This window comes from Triturus cristatus, chromosome 12 (genome assembly GCF_964204655.1).
Source record: "Triturus cristatus chromosome 12, aTriCri1.1, whole genome shotgun sequence".
Taxonomy (NCBI): domain Eukaryota; kingdom Metazoa; phylum Chordata; class Amphibia; order Caudata; family Salamandridae; genus Triturus; species Triturus cristatus.
The window spans coordinates 723,383,547-723,402,565 of record NC_140595.1 but is presented as its reverse complement, the minus strand read 5'-3'; the positions used below and the strand labels follow the sequence as shown (position 1 = coordinate 723,402,565).

General features: G+C 41.6%; 3 non-coding genes across 3 annotated transcripts; all 3 read right to left on the bottom strand.

The window, feature by feature from the left end:
* Positions 1-2,019: 2,019 nt before the first annotated feature.
* TRNAS-CGA (transfer RNA serine (anticodon CGA)) lies at positions 2,020-2,101 on the bottom strand. The gene has a single exon. It is a non-coding gene; the product is annotated as a tRNA-Ser (tRNA).
* Positions 2,102-6,022: 3,921 nt separating this feature from the next.
* On the bottom strand, positions 6,023-6,094 carry TRNAS-CGA (transfer RNA serine (anticodon CGA)). The gene has a single exon. It is a non-coding gene; the product is annotated as a tRNA-Ser (tRNA).
* Positions 6,095-10,034: 3,940 nt separating this feature from the next.
* On the bottom strand, positions 10,035-10,116 carry TRNAS-CGA (transfer RNA serine (anticodon CGA)). The gene has a single exon. It is a non-coding gene; the product is annotated as a tRNA-Ser (tRNA).
* Positions 10,117-19,019: the final 8,903 nt, after the last annotated feature.

Genomic DNA, 19,019 nt, shown 5'->3' with positions numbered 1-19,019 from the left:
TATTACATATAATTTACCCCTAAGGTAGGCCCTAGGTAGTCCTAGGTGCATGATGCTATGTAAGTAAAAGATAAAATATGTACTTTGGTGGTTCGCATGTCCTGTAAGTACCAAACAGTCTATTTCATTTTTCACTACTGTGAGGTCTACCCCTCTCATAGGTTAGCTCTGGTATTCCCCTTTACTTTTTATTTGGTAATTCCATATCGGAGAGGAGTAGCTTTATTTATTTATTGAAAATCCTACTTACTATTGAGGTTGGATTTAACTTTACTATTTTAGAAATGCCACTTTTAGAGAGTGAACATTTCTCTGCACTTACTGCTCTATTTGCCTTAAACGTGGCCCTAATACACGTCTGGATTGGGCTGGGTGACAGCAACATTTGTGCCTTCCCTCTAGAGAGCCACAACACAGGTCACTCAACTGCACCTGGGGGGTGAGCTCCGCTCCCCCTCCACCCCCAATAGGTTCAAGAATGATAATTTATGTAAGTAAATACTTTATAGCTAAAGCTTATAATCATGTGAGTTTAAATCATTTGTTGTTAGATGGTTTAAATATTTGAAAGGATCTGTTTTTAATAGACATTTTACAAAAACCACTGGTACATTTGCTAATTCTGTAAAAGCAACACCCAACTGCTGTGACTTTGCCAACCACAATGCCATGACACGGATTCGAACCGAGGTTGCTGCTGCCACAACGCAGAGCATTAACCTCTATACGATCACGGCGAGCTACTTGGGCTCAACGACATACAGTGACATGGAGAATTTATAATTCGGAACACTCAGGGCTGTTCCTGTGATAGGCTGGATGTATTCATTGCTTCCTCATTCCTCATTCAGAGGCTGCGTCTCCTCAGTGGTTGATAGGCTGAAACAGTTTCCTGGCCGCCTGCTTGTGAAATGCCAGGAGTCAAAGATCACACATTACACTTGCGGGCCTGTGATGGGACACCAATGCAGAGAAACCCACCTGGCACAGACCGTCTATTCTGTCTATTAGACCTGCATCTTCCCTGCACCTTTCAAGCCATTTGTATGTGAAGCAAGAAAGAGTTAAGGAGTGATCCATCTACACTTTTATAGGGAGGATGCCGCCGTGAGCTCCTCCCAGCTAATCACACGAACAGCAGTAAAGCAAGATAAATACACAGTTGAGGGGTGGGCTGCATGGTTATGTTTTTGAGTAAATATTGAAACTGACCTCAGTGGCTCATTAGCAGAGCTGCGGCTAATGTCTGGTGCCAAATCATGATGAAGCAAGCACCATGGCTCGTAGGGGACCCACAACACGCTTTTCTTAGCTCACTGAATTAAAGTATAAACTTCCGCTGTGTGTGAGTGGTAAAGGCTTGTTAATATGGTTCCTTTTCCAATTCAAGTCTGACAACAAGAGGCAGGAACCACAGGGCTTCGGAAGCTCTGGAAAGTAGCTACCAACCACAGTGAAAGAGAGAACTGGCAGTATGAGAGGTGGAGAAAACAGAAGTGGGAGCAAGGGGCTCAAATGAGATTAATGGCGCGTAAATAGAGCCTGTAAAGGAACAGTTACACAGCTAAGAAATGGGAAAGACAGACTAGGGAAAAAAACACAGAAATAGCCTGTAGATGAAATTCTCTTCCTGGGACAGCAGGTTAAGAGAAATTACACAGGGAGAGGTTAAGCATGTAACACGGGGGAGAATAAAAAAGAAAATGCAGTTTTATAAAGTGTGTTTGCCAAATCCAGCCAGCACTTTTGTTCTATTTCTCTCTTTGCATCTTTTATTGGTAAAGTAACTTTCAAGTGCATGCGCAGGTATGAATGAGAGAGCAATGGCATAATAATTTGAAGCGTTTACACCAGTGCTAAAGAAGGAATGAGGTGTAGCAAAGACATGAAAGAGGTAGCGATAATAAATATGTGGAGAGGCAATAGTGACACAAAAATAAGGCACCTATTTATAAAACTGAAATGGAAGAAATACTAAAGGTTAACTTCTGAAATTGTAGCCGATAATAAAAACATTCTCGTTGTTGGCAGGATTCAAACCTGCGCGGGGAGACCCAAATGGATTTCGAGTCCATCGCCTTAACCACTCGGCCACAATAACTTACTGCAAGCTGCATGCAAATATTTTGTTTGAAAGTTTTGAAGTTTTCCCACATCAAAGTACTGATATTCTGCAATGCGCTTTTTAAAAACAATGTTGTTTTCATCATGCACGTTCTGGCCTAAAAACAAAAATTGCATGAGTATATCTCTGGATCTGTAAAAGGATACTCTTGCATGCAAACTCTCACGTGGCACTCAATTTTTTGGACCCTGTTGCTTTTAGTCTACGACCCATATTATAGAAGTCAACCATCTCTGAGTATTTGGGACTCCTTTGTAAGTGCCTTATCTTTAATTCTTGAAGAGCTCTATAATAAAGGGGTCTGTCAAAGATTGCTTGAATGGAAAATAAAAGAAGGCCCACTTGTCTCACCGAATGCAATAGAGAAACCTGATGTTTTACTCATTTTATCCTTAGTTCATTTTTGTTAGACCTGGCATCCTTAAGGTGGCCTACCAGCACCCTTTATGCTTTTCACCTCATGTTTTGCTGTATCTTTATGTTGGCCTTAGGACTCTAATCACTTTATCACTACTGTGAGAAAGTGGCTCTGTATAAACTGTTCCCAAATAGGTACAGTGTGCACAGAGCCCCAGTCCCCAGAGGTTAGACAGAGGCTAAAGTTAGATATAACCTTACTCTCTAAAGTGGTAGCTTGCTCGAGCAGTAAGGCAGTATCAGAGTACAGTGTAAAGCATTTGTTGTACACACTTAGTCAGCAAATGGTCTCACACACTCAAGAACTGAACTCTAGGCCATCGGTTTGTATAAAAAAGATATTGTTGTTTTATTTTAGAACCAGCAATAGGTATCAAAATATACTTTCTCAGAATGAGATGCTTTAGTTAAATACTTTGCAATAGGCAATTGACTTTTGCAGGTAATAGTTACAGATTATTGCAATAGGCAACACAATTTCAAACACAATAATACATTGAGCTCAATGGGAATTTTAAGTTATATGCAATGAATTACTTTCAGGATTACTTTTCTAAATCCAGGACTGGATCCTAGATTCAGTCCGGGGACAGTTCTTGGAAACAAGTGTGTAAATTCGTTTTAGTTATGATTTTTAAGCAATATTTTGCTATTTTAAAAGTTGACACTTAGAAACTTTTTCAGATCAAATTACCAATGTTATCCTATGGAAGGAAATTCACTTAGCAGGTAAGTGGGGTTATGGTTACTTTTTCTAGGTCAGTGTTGGATCCCAGATCCAGCAGTACTGTACCAGCTGTAAGCAGTTGAGAAACTGCGTTTAAGTTATACAGGCAATTTTTAAGGAATATTTATATGTTTGCAAAATTGACACTTAGAAGAAATTTCACAGAAAAACAGTCAATGGTTTCCTATGGAAGAAAATTCAAGTTACGGGTAAAGTACGTTCTCATTACTTTTGTAATCCAGTGCTGGGCTCCTAGGTTCAGTACTGGGACATCTATCTAAAACAGGTAAACAATTACGTTTTCACAGTTGGTACGATTTTTAAAGAATATTTGTAAGTTTAAAAAATCGACACTTAGAAACATTTTCAGCAAAAAGCAGGCAATGATATCCCATGGAAGAAAATTCGAGTTACTGGTAAGTAGGGTTAAAATTACTTTTCAGGGTCAGTACTGAGCTCCAAGATGCAGCACTGAGGTCTCTCCTGATAACAGGTGAGTAAATCAGAATTCGTTGTTCGGCTGATTTTAGATGAATATTTTAAAGTTCCAAAACTCCACACCACTTAGAAGAATTTCCAAGTGAAACCGGTCAATGTTAGCCTATGGAAGAAAAGTGAGTTATCGGCTTTTAGGTAAGTACTCGACTGGCAGAGTTATGGTTCTGGGCATAGACTCAGGGGTCTCCCAGGGGAGTCCCAGCCCCACTTGCCAAGCCTTAAACTCCCCTTTTATTACATATAATTTACCCCTAAGGTAGGCCCTAGGTAGTCCTAGGTGCATGATGCTATGTAAGTAAAAAATAAGATATGTACTTTGGTGGTTCGAGTGTCCTGTAAGTACCAAACAGTCTATTTCATTTTTCACTACTGTCAGGTCTACCCCTCTCATAGGTTAGCTCTGTGTATTCCCCTATACTTTTTATTTGGTAATTCCATATCGGAGAGGAGTAGCTTTATTTATTTATTGAAAATCCTACTTACTGGTGAGGTTGGATTTAACTTTACTATTTTAGAAATGCCACTTTTAGAGAGTGAACATTTCTCTGCACTTACTGCTCTATTTGCCTGAAACTTGGCCCCAATACACGTCTGGATTGGGCTGGGTGACAGCAACATTTGTGCCTTCCCTCTAGAGAGCCACAACACAGGTCACTCAACTGCACCTGGGGGGTGAGCTCCGCTCCCGCTCCACCCCCAAATAGGTTCAAGAATGATAATTTATGTAAGTACATACATTATAGCTACAGCTTATAATCATGTGAGTTTAAATCATTTGTTGTTAGATGGTTTAAATATTTGAAAGGATCTGTTTTTAATAGACATTTTACAAAAACCACTGGTACATTTGCTAATTCTGTAAAAGCAACACCCAACTGCTGTGACATTGCCAACCACAATGCCGTGACACAGATGCGAACCAAGGTTGCTGCGGCCACAACGCAGAGCATTAACCACTATACGATCACAGCGAGCTACTTGGGCTCAACAATGTACAGTGACATGGAGAATTTATAATTCGGAACACTCACGACTGTTCCTGTGATAGGCTGGATGTATTAATTGCTTCCTCATTCCTCATACAGAGGCTGCGTCTCCTCAGTGGTTGATAGGCTGAAACCATTTCCTGGCCGCCTGCTTGTGAAATGCCAGGAGTCAAAGATCACACATTACACTTGCGGGCCTGTGATGGGACACCAATGCAGAGAAACCCAGCTGGCACAGACCTTCTATTCTGTCTATTAGACCTGCATCTTCCCTGCACCTTTCAAGCCATTTGTATATGAAGCAAGAAAGAGTTAAGTAGTGATCCATCTACACTTTTATACGGAGGATGCCGCCGTGAGCTCCTCCCAGCTAATCACACGAACAGAAGAAAAGCAAGATAAATACACAGTTGAGGGGTGGGCTGCATGGTTATGTTTTTGAGTAAATATTGAAACTGACCTCAGAGGCTCATTAGCAGAGCTGTGGCTAATGACTGGTGCCAAATCATGATGAAGCAAGCACCATGGCTCGTAGGGGATCCACAACACGCTTTTCTTAGCTCACTGAATTAAAGTATAAACTTCCGCCGTGAGTGAGTGGTAAAGGCTTGTTAATATGGTTCGTTTTCCAATTCAAGTCTGACAACAAGAGGCAGGAACCACGTGGCTTCGGAAGCTCAGGAAAGTAGCCACCAACCACAGAGAAAGAGAGAACTGGCAGTATGAGAGGTGGAGAAAACAGGAGCGGGAGCAAGGAGCTCAAATGAGATTAATGGCGCTTAAATAGAGCGCGTAAAGGAACAGTTACACAGCTAAGAAATGGGAAAGACAGACTAGGGAAAAAAACACAGAAAGAGCCTGTAGATGAAATTCTCTTCCTGGGACAGCAGGTTAAGAGAAATTACACAGGGAGAGGTTAAGCATGTAACACGGGGAAGAATAAAAAAGAAAATGCAGTTTTATGAAGTGTGTTTGCCAATCCAGCCAGCACTTTTGTTCTATTTCTCTCTTTCCGTCTTTTATTGGTAAAGTAACTTTCAAGTGCATGCACAGGTATGAATGAGAGAGCAATGGTATAATAATTTGAAGCGTTTACACCAGTGCTAAAGTAGGAATGAGGTGTAGCAAAGACATGAAAGAGGTAGCGATAATAAATATGTAGAGAGGCAATACTGACACAATAATAAGCCACCTATTTATAAAACTGAAATGGAAGAAATTCTAAAGGTTAACTTCTGAAATCGTAGCCGATAATAAAAAGATTCTTATTGTTTGCAGGATTCGAACCTGCGCTGGGAGACCCAATGGATTTCGAGTCCATCGCCTTAACCACTCGGCCACACAACTTACTGTAAGCTGCATGCAAATATTTTGTTTGAAAGTTTTGAAGTTTTCCCACATCAAAGTGCTGATATTCTGCAATGCGCTTTTTTAAAACAATGTTTTTTTCATCATGCACGTTCTGGCCTAAAAAAAAAAATTGCATGAGTATATCTCTGGATCTGTAAAAGGATACGCTTGCATGCAATCTCTCATGTGGCACTCAATTTTTTGGACCCTGTTGCACTCTGTTTTTGTGCTGCTTTTAGTCTACGACCCATATTACAGAAGTCAACCATCTCTGAGTATTTGGGACTCCTTTGTAAGTGCCTTATCTTTAATCCTTGAAGAGCTCTATAATAAAGGGGTCTGTCAAAGATTGCATGAATGGAAGATAAACGAAGGCCCACTTGTCTCGCCAAATGCAGTAGAGAAACCTGATGTTTTACTCATGTTATCCTTAGTTCATTTTTGTTAGACCTGGCATCCTTAAGGTGGCCTACCAGCAACCTTTTTGCTTTTCACCTCACGTTTTGTTGTATCTTTATGTTGGCCTTAGGACTCTAATCACTTTATCACTACTGTGACAAAGTGGCTCTGTATATACTGTTTCCAACTAGGTACAGTGTGCAGAGTCCCCAGTCCCCAGAGGTTTGGCAGAAGCTAAAGTTAGATATAACCTTACTTTCTAAAGTGGTAGCTTGCTCGAGCAGCAAGGCAGTATCACAGTACAGTGTAAAGCATTTGTTGTACACACTCAGTCAGCAAATGGTCTCACACACTCAAGAACTGAACTCTAGGCCATTGGTTTGTATAAAAAAGATATTGTTGTTTTATTTTAGAACCAACAATAGGTATCAAAATATACTTTCTCAGAACGAGATGCTTTAGTTAAATACTTTGCAATAGGCAATTGACTTTTGCAGGTAATAGTTACAGTTTATTGCAATAGGCAACACAATTTCAAACACAATAATACATTGAGCTGAATGGGAATTTTAAGTTATATGCAATTAATTACTTTCAGGATTACTTTTCTAAATCCAGGACTGGATCCTAGATTCAGTCCTGGTACAGTTCTTGGAAACAAGTGAGTAAATTCATTTTAGTTACTGTTATGATTTTTAAGCAATATTTTGCTCTTTTAAAAGTTGACAGAAACTTTTTCTGATCAAATTACCAATGTTGTCCTATGGAAGGAAATTCACTTAGCAGGTAAGTGGGGTTATGGTTACTTTTTCTAGATCAGTGTTGGATCCTAGATCCAGCACTACTGTACCACCTGTAAGCAGTTGAGAAACTGCGCTTAAGTTATACAGGCGATTTTTAAGGAATATTTATATGTTTGCAAAATCGACACTTAGAAGAAATTTCACAGAAAAACAGTCAATGGTTTCCTATGGAAGAAAATTAAAGTTACGGGTAAAGTACGTTCTCGTTACTTTTGTAATCCAGTGCTGGGCTCCTAGGCTCAGTACTGGGACATCTATCTAAAACAGGTAAACAATTACGTTTTCACAGTTGGTACGATGTTTAAAGAATATTTGTAAGTTTCAAAAATCGACACTTAGAAACTTTTTCAGCAAAAAGCAGGCAATGATATCCCATGGAAGGAAATTCGAGTTACTGGTAAGTACGGTTAAAATTACTTTTCAGGGACAGTACTGAGCTCCAAGATGCAGCACTGAGGTCTCTCCTGATAACAGGTAAGTAAATCAGACTTCGTTGTTCGGCTGATTTTAGATGAATATTTTAAAGTTCCAAAACTCCACACCACTTAGAAGAATTTCCAAGTGAAACCAGTCAATGTTAGCCTATGGAAGAAAAGTGAGTTATCGGCTTTTAGGTAAGTACTCGACTGGCAGAGTTATGGTTCTGGGCATAGACTCAGTGGTCTCCCAGGGGAGTCCCAGCCTACTTGCCAAGCCTTAAACTCCCCTTTTATTACATATGATTTACCCCTAAGGTAGGCCCTAGGTAGTCCTAGGTGCATGATGCTATGTAAGTAAAAGATAAGATATGTACTTTGGTGGTTCGCATGTCCTGTAAGTACCAAACAGTCTATTTCATTTTTCACTACTGTGAGGTCTACCCCTCTCATAGGTTAGCTCTGGTATTCCCCTATACTTTTTATTTGTTAATTCCATATCGGAGAGGAGTAGCTTTATTTATTTATTGAAAATCCTACTTACTGGTGAGGTTGGATTTAACTTTACTATTTTAGAAATGCCACTTTTAGAGAGTGAACATTTCTCTGCACTTACTGCTCTATTTGCCTGAAACCTGGCCCCAATACACGTCTGGATTGGGCTGGGTGACAGCAACATTTGTGCCTTCCCTCTAGAGAGCCACAACACAGGTCACTCAACTGCACCTGGGGGGTGAGCTCCGCTCCCCCTCCACCCCCAATAGGTTCAAGAACGATAATTTATGTAAGTAAATACTTTATAGCTACAGCTTATAATCATGTGAGTTTAAATCATTTGTTGTTAGATGGTTTAAATATTTGAAAGGATCTGTTTTTAATAGACATTTTACAAAAACCACTGGTACATTTGCTAATTCTGTAAAAGCAACACCCAACTGCTGTGACATTGCCAACCACAATGCCGTGACACAGATGCGAACCAAGGTTGCTGCGGCCACAACGCAGAGCATTAACCACTATACAATCACGGCGAGGTACTTGGGCTCGACGACATACAGTGACATGGAGAATTTATAATTCGGAACACTCACGGCTGTTCCTGTGATAGGCTGGATGTATTCATTGCTTCCTCATTCCTCATTCAGAGGCTGCGTCTCCTCAGTGGTTGATAGGCTGAAACCATTTCCTGGCCGCCTGCTTGTGAAATGCCAGGAGTCAAAGATCACACATTACACTTTCGGGCCAGTGATGGGACACCAATGCAGAGAAACCCACCTGGCACAGACCGTCTATTCTGTCTATTAGACCTGCATCTTCCCTGCACCTTTCAAGCCATTTGTATGTGAAGCAAGAAAGAGTTAAGGAGTGATCCATCTACACTTTTATAGGGAGGATGCCGCCGTGAGCTCCTCCCAGCTAATCACACGAACAGCAGTAAAGCTAGATAAATACACAGTTGAGGGGTGTGCTGAATGGTTATGTTTTTGAGTAATTATTGAAACTGACCTCAGTGGCTCATTAGCAGAGCTGCGGCAAATGACTGGTGCCAAATCATGATGAAGCAAGCACCATGGCTCGTAGGGGACCCACAACACGCTTTTCTTAGCTCACTGATTTAAAGTATAAAAGTCCGCCGTGTGTGAGTGGTAAAGGCTTGTGAATATGGTTCCTTTTCCAATTCAAGTCTGACAACAAGAGGCAGGAACCACGGGGCTTCGGAAGCTCTGGAAAGTAGCTACCAACCACAGAGAAAGAGAGAACTGGCAGTATGAGAGGTGGAGAAAACAGGAACGGGAGCAAGGAGCTCAAATGAAATTAATGGCGTGTAAATAGAGCACGTAAAGGAACAGTTACACTGCTAAGAAATGGGAAAGACAGACTAGGGAAAAAAACACAGAAAGAGCCTGTAGATGAAATTCTCTTCCTGGGACAGCAGGTTAAGAGAAATTACACAGGGAGAGGTTAAGCATGTAACACGGGGGAGAATAAAAAAGAAAATGCAGTTTTATGAAGTGTGTCTGCCAAATCCAGCCAGCACTTTTGTTCTATTTCTCTCTTTGCGTCTTTTATTGGTAAAGTAACTTTCAAGTGCATGCGCAGGTATGATTGAGAGAGCAATGGTATAATAATTTGAAGTGTTTACACCAGTGCTAAAGTAGGAATGAGGTGTAGCAAAGACATGAAAGAGGTAGCGATAAAAAATATGTGGAGAGGCAATAGTGACACAGAAATAAGCCACCTATTTATAAAACTGAAATGGAAGAAATACTAAAGGTTAACTTCTGAAATTGTAGCCGATAATAAAAAGATTCTTGTTGTTGGCAGGATTCGAACCTGCACGGGGAGACCCCAATGTATTTCGAGTCCATCGCCTTAACCACTCGGCCACAACAACTTACTGTAAGCTGCATGCAAATATTTTGTTTGAAAGTTTTGAAGTTTTCCCACATCAAAGTACTGATATTCTTCAATGAACTTTTTAAAAACAATGTTTTTTTCATCATGCACGTTCTGTCCTAAAAACAAAAATTGCATGAGTATGTCTCTGGATCTGTAAAAGGATACGCTTGCATGCAAACTCTCATGTGACACTCAAGTTTTTTGGACCCTGTTGCACTCTGTTTTTGCGCTGCTTTTAGTCTACAACCCATATTACAGAAGTCAACCATCTCTGAGTATTTGGGACACCTTTGTAAGTGCCTTATCTTTAATCCTTGAAGAGCTCTATAATAAAGGGGTCTGTCAAAGATTGCTTGAATGGAAGATAAAAGAAGGCCCACTTGTCTCACCAAATGCAGTAGAGAAACCTGATGTTTTACTCATGTTATCCTCAGTTCATTTTTGTTAGACCTGGCATCCTTAAGGTTGTCTACTCGCAACCTTTTTGCTTTTCACCTCATGTTTTGCTGTATCTTTTTGTTGGCCTTAGGAGTCTAATCACTTTATCACTACTGTGAGAAAGTGGCTCTGTATATACTGTTCCCAAATAGGTACAGTGTGCACAGAGTCCTCAGTCCCCAGAGGTTTGGCAGAGGCTAAAGTTAGATATAACTTTACTCTCTAAAGTGGTAGCTTGCCGAGCAGTAAGGCAGTATCAGAGGACAGTGTAAAGCATTTGTTGTACACACTCAGTCAGCAAATGGTCTCACACACTCAAGAACTGAACTCAAGGCCAATGGTTTGTATAAAAAATATATTGTTGTTTTATTTTAGAACCAACAATAGGTATCAAAATATACTTTCCCAGAATGAGATGCTTTAGTTAAATACTTTGCAGTAGGCAATTGACTTTTGCAGGTAATAGTTACACTTTGTTGCAATGGGCAACACAATTTCAAGCACAATAATACATTGAGCTCAATGGGAATTTTAAGTTATATGCAATTGATTACTTTCAGGATTACTTTTCAAACTCCAGGACTGGATCCTAGATTCAGTCCTGGGACAGTTCTTGGAAACAAGTGAGTAAATTTGTTTTAGATACTGTTGTGATTTTTAAGCAATATTTTTCTATTTTAAAAGTTGACAGAAACTTTTTCTAATCAAATTACCAATGTTATCCTATGGAAGGAAATTCACTTAGCAGGTAAGTGGGGTTATGGTTACTTTTTCTATGTCAGTGTTGGATCCTAGATCCAGCACTAGTGTACCACCTGTAAGCAGTTGAGAAACTGTGTTTAAGTTATACAGGCTATTTTTAAGGAATATTTATATGTTTGCAAAATCGACACAAGAAATTTCACAGAAAAACAGTCAATGGTTTCCTATGGAAGAATATTCAAGTTACGGGTAAAGTACGTTCTTGTTACTTTTGTAATCCAGTTCTGGGCTCCTAGGCTCAGTACTGGGACATCTATCTAAAACAGGTAAGCAATTACGTTTTCACAGTTGGTACGATTTTTAAAGAATTTTTGTAAGTTTCAAAAATCGACACTTAGAAACTTTTTCAGCAAAAAGCAGGCAATGATATCCTATGGTAGGAAATTCGAGTTACTGGTAAGTACGGTTAAAATGACTTTTCAGGGTCAGTACTGAGCTACAAGAACAGCACTGACGTCTCTCCTGATAACAGGTAAGTAAATTGGAATTCGTTGTTTGGCAGATTTAAATGAATATTTTAAAGTTCCAAAACTCCACACTTGGAAGAATTTCCAAGTGAAACCAGTCAATGTTAGCCTATGGAGGAAAAGTGAGTTATCGGCTTTTAGGTAAGTACTCGACTGGCAGAGTAAAGGTTCTGGGGAGGTTCTGAACGACACAGTGCAACAGACTTCCTGTCTTGGACTAGCCAAGATCAAGGACTTGAACACACCTCGGATTTCCTCCTTTACACAACATTGAGGGTTGGCAAAATTACACACAACACATTGAGGATACATTAGATGCCAAGCTACAATATGGTTTGTACAATTCATCAGACCCCACTTTGAAGGGATGGTTAGTTTGGCCTATCGACACAAATAGGTGTCAGCCAAGATTCAGGGGTACCACCAAAGGGTTCAGAATCCACAGGCCTGTCCAGCGCTATGTACAATCAGAACACTCGAGGTGGTGACATCTTACAGTGTTGGTAAGTTATGCCTAGAGTGGCTAAAGACCTCAACACTGTCTCAAGTGAAACAACACTTGTCACTTCTCTGTCCCCAGAAGCCACGTCAAAAGCTCTTCTTGTACGCTTATTACAACGAGGTATGGAAAATCCCCCAACAGGAGGCTGCTGAGAGATTGCGTGAGATTGATAGGGATAACCTAGAAAAGGCTTTGGCAGTGGTCGACAGTGGGATGAACACATTATCATCCAGATTTTATTCACATGGCAACATTGTGTCTTGTGCAATAGATATAATGGAACAGGATGTGTCTATTCCACAACATAGACAAACTAAATTGCGGGAATATTACATGTGGTACTACCCACCAAAAATATGGCTTCCACCACCATAACACAACAGAACAAGGACAATCAAGACCCAGTGGAACCCTTCAAGACAACAAACATTATGGAAGGTGGAAGCGAGAAAATGAGGAAACAAAGGAAATGAGATATACAAGGAAAAATCAGGATGCTGCTCTTTAAACACTGACCTCCAGCCTACCGAGCGGAATATTAACAAAAATGCAACAAAAGTGAGCAAGGATGGCCAGGCTCAAGTTTAGTAAACAAACATCCCTTGGAGCTAGGCAAATTTATCCCATCTTAACTCAACAGTCAATGTCAAGAATAGGCCTGGGCTAAAATTCCATTCCGCTTGCGGAAATTCCGATAATTTGACAAAATTTCCGCAATCCACATCTTACCGGTAATTTTTTTCTTGCTCGCTCTATAAAAAAATACATTCTCGCGTGCGCGCGATCGCCTTACCTGAATCCCCACGTTCGCCGACAAGTTTTCCCGATCCGGTCGCGTTCTCCACGAGATGTTGGTTTGTTGGTAGCCATTTGTCACGCGATCACGTCATTTGTTGCTTGATCACGTCTTTCTTCTTGCGATCATACACCGCGAGAGTATGAGATGATTGAGATCTCGAACACGTCATTCTCCACCGCGAGCGAGAGCGTGTGGACGCGGGCACGTCATATCGAACCGAGCGGGCGGGACAAGTGAAAACAAGATGGCCACGCCCGTGAGCAACCGCATGGGTAAGTTGGCGAGCCGTGATCACGCAAAAAATACAGCGAACAGGCGGGAAAAAACTTCCACGTCTTCGCGATAGTTCCGGCGTGTTTGCGGAGATTTTCAACATTTTCGCGATAGTTTGCGAAAGTGAATGTCGCAAATTCCGCCCACCCCTAGTAAAGAATGAATAATATAAGTAAAATTTAATCAATAGAGGACATGTTCAGCCCAGGGTCAAACGCGTCAGAGCTCTCAGTTACCTCAAATAAATCAACACAAAATAAAGCTGACACACCTAACCAAATAAACAGTAACGCACAAATAAGACAAAAAGGAGCGACCTACACACAAAAAATTCATTAAACAACAAGGGGACCCAAACACAGAACGTTCAGCATCCAGGCCAGAACAAAAACAGATAAACACATTTCACGAGGGTGAAACAAGAAATCAAGCCCAACATCAAGCTCCAGCCTCAACAACATACTGCGAAATCAAACAAGAGAAAGAGGCTATAAGATCAATTATAATAACTACAGCAAATCAAATGCAGAAACAAAACACAGAGGGAGCAAAACCAACAGCAAAAAGGCTATATAATCAATCAATAAAAGAACCAGGTAAAAGGAATTCAATACTAGTTTTCACAAACAGGCAAGGTGGCATCTGTAAATTACGAATAAACACCAAGGACAGAGCAACTATGGACACGAATAAGACAAAATGCAGGGAGCCCAGCTCACGAAGCAATAAACGGAAAACTCAACTTCTCAACACAAAATCTGGTGTCTCAAGAGAACACAAGTCAAACAAGGCAAGATACCAACGAAAACTTTGATAATTTAAAGAGTACCAACCAGGAAAAAAATAATTCAAACGTCGCAGTAGAGAACAGACCAAAACTGTTATTCACAGCAGACTACCCAACGAAAGAGAGACAGGACACACTAGATAAAGGCAACCTGCTAAGACTGTTTCAAGAGATTCCAGAACTTAGGAAAATTACTTCAGCAGAACTCCCAGCAGTTGAATTCCAGCAAACAGAAAAGAGGCTTCAATCAGAAGCAACACTAACTACTTGGATCTCCGATGAAACAGTCAACCTGATTTATGAAACCTTTGAAGCATGGGGAATAACTCTAAAGCACTATAAGTTTCCTAAATACCTGTATCCTTCACTACCAAAAATAGAGTTATAAACAACAGGGCGCAGAAAAGGGACCACAGTCATCCTGAGGGGAGCAAGAAATGCCTCACCCAATGAACAAAAAATCTAGCCCAAAACCAAAAAGAATCCAAGCAAAGCCAGCTACAATCTAAACAACAGATGGAAGATAACCAGGATTGGACTTGGGTGCCCAGGGTCCTAAGTCAATAGCGTACCTGACGACAGTACAGGACACGAAATGGGTGAATTAATAGAGGCCCAACACACCACATACACAGAGGACATCATCAAGATCTGTTCATGGAACGTCCACTGATTTGGAGTAAAGTGCCAAGATAACAAAACTCTGACCGTCTTACAAAGCTTTCATTTAGTATTACTTCAAGAAACATGGGGGCAGATTTACAAGCCCCTTGAGTCACTTTTGCGCTGTCGTTGCGTCACTTTTGTGATGCATCGGCGGCGTAAAAGTTGCGGCCCATTTCCAACGTGAGGCATCTAGGGAGATGCGTCACGTTGTAAAGCCCAGCGTGGGTAGGCGTTCCCACGTAGGAAAGCCTTGTAAAAGTGACGCAGTGCGTGACTTTTAGGACGCCACTGCGTCAAAACCTTACGCCTGCTTGGAGCAGGGGTAAGGAGTGACGCAGTGTATTATGAATAGGCCGCAACACGCATTGCTGAAGTTGCGCTGTGCTTGCTACACAACTCCAGCAATGCGTGACTTTTCCGTCAACAGATGCGTCAGAATTTCTGACGCATCTGTCAATCCTTGCGCCATGGTGCGCCGTATTGTAAATACGGTGCATCCATGGTGACGCAAGGGTTTTGCATGGTGGCGCAGGGAAAGTGACACCTCTCTACAGAGGTGTCACTTTCTTGTAAATCTGCCCCATGGAACCTAACTCAAAGATCTTTTGTAGGCTACGAAGAACACCATGTACTAGCTGTAAGATTTTCCAACTTTGGTCGCCCTAGGGGAGGCTTGTCTATATACGCCAGGTTAAAATTCAAATGGCTCTCGGAAGAACTTGATACGGGAGAGAACTGGCTGCAAGTCTTGAAACTCGAGTGCAAATGCACAACTCAAATGAGGACCCAGAATTTGATGAACATAAATGTATAAATTCATCCGGATAGAAAGTGGAAGAGAGAAAGATCGACCAGTCTGGTGATCCTGATAAAGGTGTTGCAAACCACACACCAACACTGTGAATTGATCATCTCAGGGGACTTTAACACCAATTTTGTGAGGAATAATTTAAACAAGAGGAAGAACCAAAGTGAGCTAGAAGCATCAAAATGACAACAAGAGCTGGAAGCATTCGGCCGGATCATTTTGGATAAAAATACAAAAGGCGGCTGAAGAGCAGCAGCCGCGTATTCGAGTGGTAAGAGGCGATCAACCATCAATGACACCTTCGTTAGCAAGGAGTTCTTCCATGGTGTCAACGCTTTTCAAATCCCCCCCCCCCCCCCCGGAGATGGATCACCTCACATAAAAACCCAACTGCACCAGACAAGTAAAGCAAAGGATCCAACAGAAACGCCAGAAAGTTGCAACAAAGTAAACTAGAGTGGTGCAGAAATAACATAAAACAAGTTATGGACATTGTGTGCGAATCTGCAAACAATACAGGAACCCGAGTGAGGAACACATCATAAACAAATGGGGGCATTTGGGAAATATATTAAAAACGTTCCCAGCAAAACCGGCAAGCCATAAGAATCCGGGCAGACAACAAGCAAGGAACGAAATGTGGTATAATAAACATATGCACGATGAGAAAAGGAAAATCGCAAGAGAGGTGAGAATTCAGGCAGCAGCAGAAAGAAAAGGTATAAGAACGGATAAAAGTGAAATCACAGTAATTAGGAAGAAATATACGAAAGAATGTAGGGAGGCAAGAATGGCGCATAAGGAAGACCTCTGGGGCAAACTACTCTAGGCAAGTAAACTACCAAACAGCAGGGAATTCTGGGGCCTAATAAACAACTTCACAAAAGGACCGAGACAGTATCAAACACAGGAATAAACAAAGAAACCTGGAAACATGTTCCTAAAATGTATACCAAACCCCAAAACAATATGACTGCCCAGGAGACAAAAGCGCATGAAGCTCGATTGCTGGAAAATCTAGAAGCAGTTACATAGGGGAAGGAACGGAGCAGCAACTTCCAGCTTCCAACCACAGGAAAGTGTGAAATCAGAAGGGGAACCATTTGATTTAAGCACACACGGACCCACAGTGCTAACCGACACTAAACAAATAAAAGGAATCATTAAAAAACTCAAAGCGGGAGGCGCCGCAGGGCCAAATGGTGTCCACAATGGATTATTTAAGCAAGCACCAGACTTTTAGGCTGAGTATTTTATGCCTCTCTTTAACCATATCTACAGTCAGAACAGGATTCTCAATTCTTGGAAAGGGAACATATTTCACCCAATATATAAAAACAGATGCCGCACCCAGCCAGAAAACTACAGGCTGATAGCCTTGATTGATGTAGAGGCAAAACTATACTTATCCTGCATCCTGGCACACCTCCAAGCATGGCTGGTGGAGAGAAGCGTGATCCTGAAATTTCAAACAGGATTCAGACCTGGCATGGGAACTACAACAAACCTGACAGCCCTGGCCATTTTATCGGAAAAAGCCATAAGAAGAAAATCCCTGTTGTTCGCATGTTTTATAGATCTAAAATCCGCGTTCAATAGAGTTTCACGAGACCGCCTCTGGGCAAAACTGACAGCAAGGGGACTACCGCAAAATATACTGGATGCCATCCTAGCCTTATACAGCGACACCTGGGCTCAGGTGAAACCTGGAGACGGAAGCAGAGTTTCAGCCAAGGTAAATACCAAACATGGCCTGAAACAAGGCTTCGTGTTGGCACCAAGCCTATTCAACTTGTATATTGCAGACATAAACAGCTACCTGTCAAAAGCCAAGAGCCAACCTCCCAACTTGGCAAACGAGTCAATCGTATAACTGCAATACGCAGATGACATTGTGGTTCTGAGCCAGAGTCTGATCGGTCTGCAACGAGTCATAAACGATCTGACAAATTACCTCGAGCCGCATGGGTTGGAGCTGAATAGGAAGAAAACAAAGGTGGTACGTTTAGTGGACACTCAGTTCAGAAAATACAAATGGCACGTAAAAGGCAAGCAAGTAGAATCAACAGGTACTTGGGTTTAATGCTGGGGAGACTAATGTAATTTGCGGTCCAAACAAAGTCAATTAGAGCAAAAGCCCAATCATTAATTTTCGCCTACACACTGCTTAAAAAGAAATTAAGCTGCGCTTCCTATAGACACCTGCTGTAAGTGATGGCAGCTCATGTGTTACCCTCCTTGACATATGGCTTGGTAATATGGTGCAGTAAGGAAATCGAAATATTGAATGAGCTCCAGTCCAAGGTGTATAAGACCGTTTTTGGCCTCCCCGCATCAGCATCCCCAGCCCAGGTCTGTTTAGAATTTGGACTGCAGAACCAGAAATGTCATAGAATAAATGCCTTCATAAAACTATGTTAGAAGTTTCGAGCGTCAGAATCTGGATCATTGAATAACATATGCTGGGCAGAGATCGTGGCACAGATGGAGCAAAAACAATCCAACTCACGGAGCGCACATCTCGAAAAAGCCTTAGAGGAACTAGGCATGGAAGAGGCAGGGGATAGCAAGGTGGACAAGGCAACTAATCCTGGCCAAACTATGACATGCATGGACAGTAATAAACTCCTACAACAACCTGAAGCCGAAAGGCTACTTATCAGCGCACTTTCATTTAGAGATAAAAAGGAGTTTTATTCAGTACCGCTTAGGAGCGCATAACTCGAAGGACTTGCTACCAACATGGAGAGGCAAAAAACAAAATGAGAATTGCCGTTTATGTGGCTACAGTAAAGAATCCATACGCCACTTGATGTGGGTATGCCCAACAGCAGAGGCGCAATTGGAGCCACATTTCGGAAGGGAGGGGGGCTACCCAAAACTTTTGTTGGGGGGGTAATTCTTTCAGCGATAGTCAGAGTGGAAATACAGGGGCTCTAAGAAGGGGTGAAATAGCAACAAAGCCTCGTAGGCAAGTAACTGGTCTTTTAAAGACCTGTGAAGTACTGGGGTGCGGCTGTGTGTGTGCGGGAAGCTGTTTCAGCTGGGCTGCCAGGCACAATGGGGGGGGCTGAAGCCCTTTCAGCCCAATGGACGTTGCACGCCTGCCCCACAGCCATGGACTTAAGAAAGACATTCCTTAAACTGATCTTCAATGAACTAAACATCCGTACCTGTAGGCAAGCTTTAATCCGCTGGATGGAGGGCACATCTAACATACTGACCTGTCGAGAGGTAAAAACAAATTTTAAGCATAAGCAACCTCCTCTGAAAAGTGGATTCACAATAGCAAGGGGCCACACAAAGCAACAGTTTTTACGAACTACAAAGGAATGAATTTATCATGAAAATAGAAAAGAGTGATTCAATACTAGGGTGACCAACTGGCATGCTTGC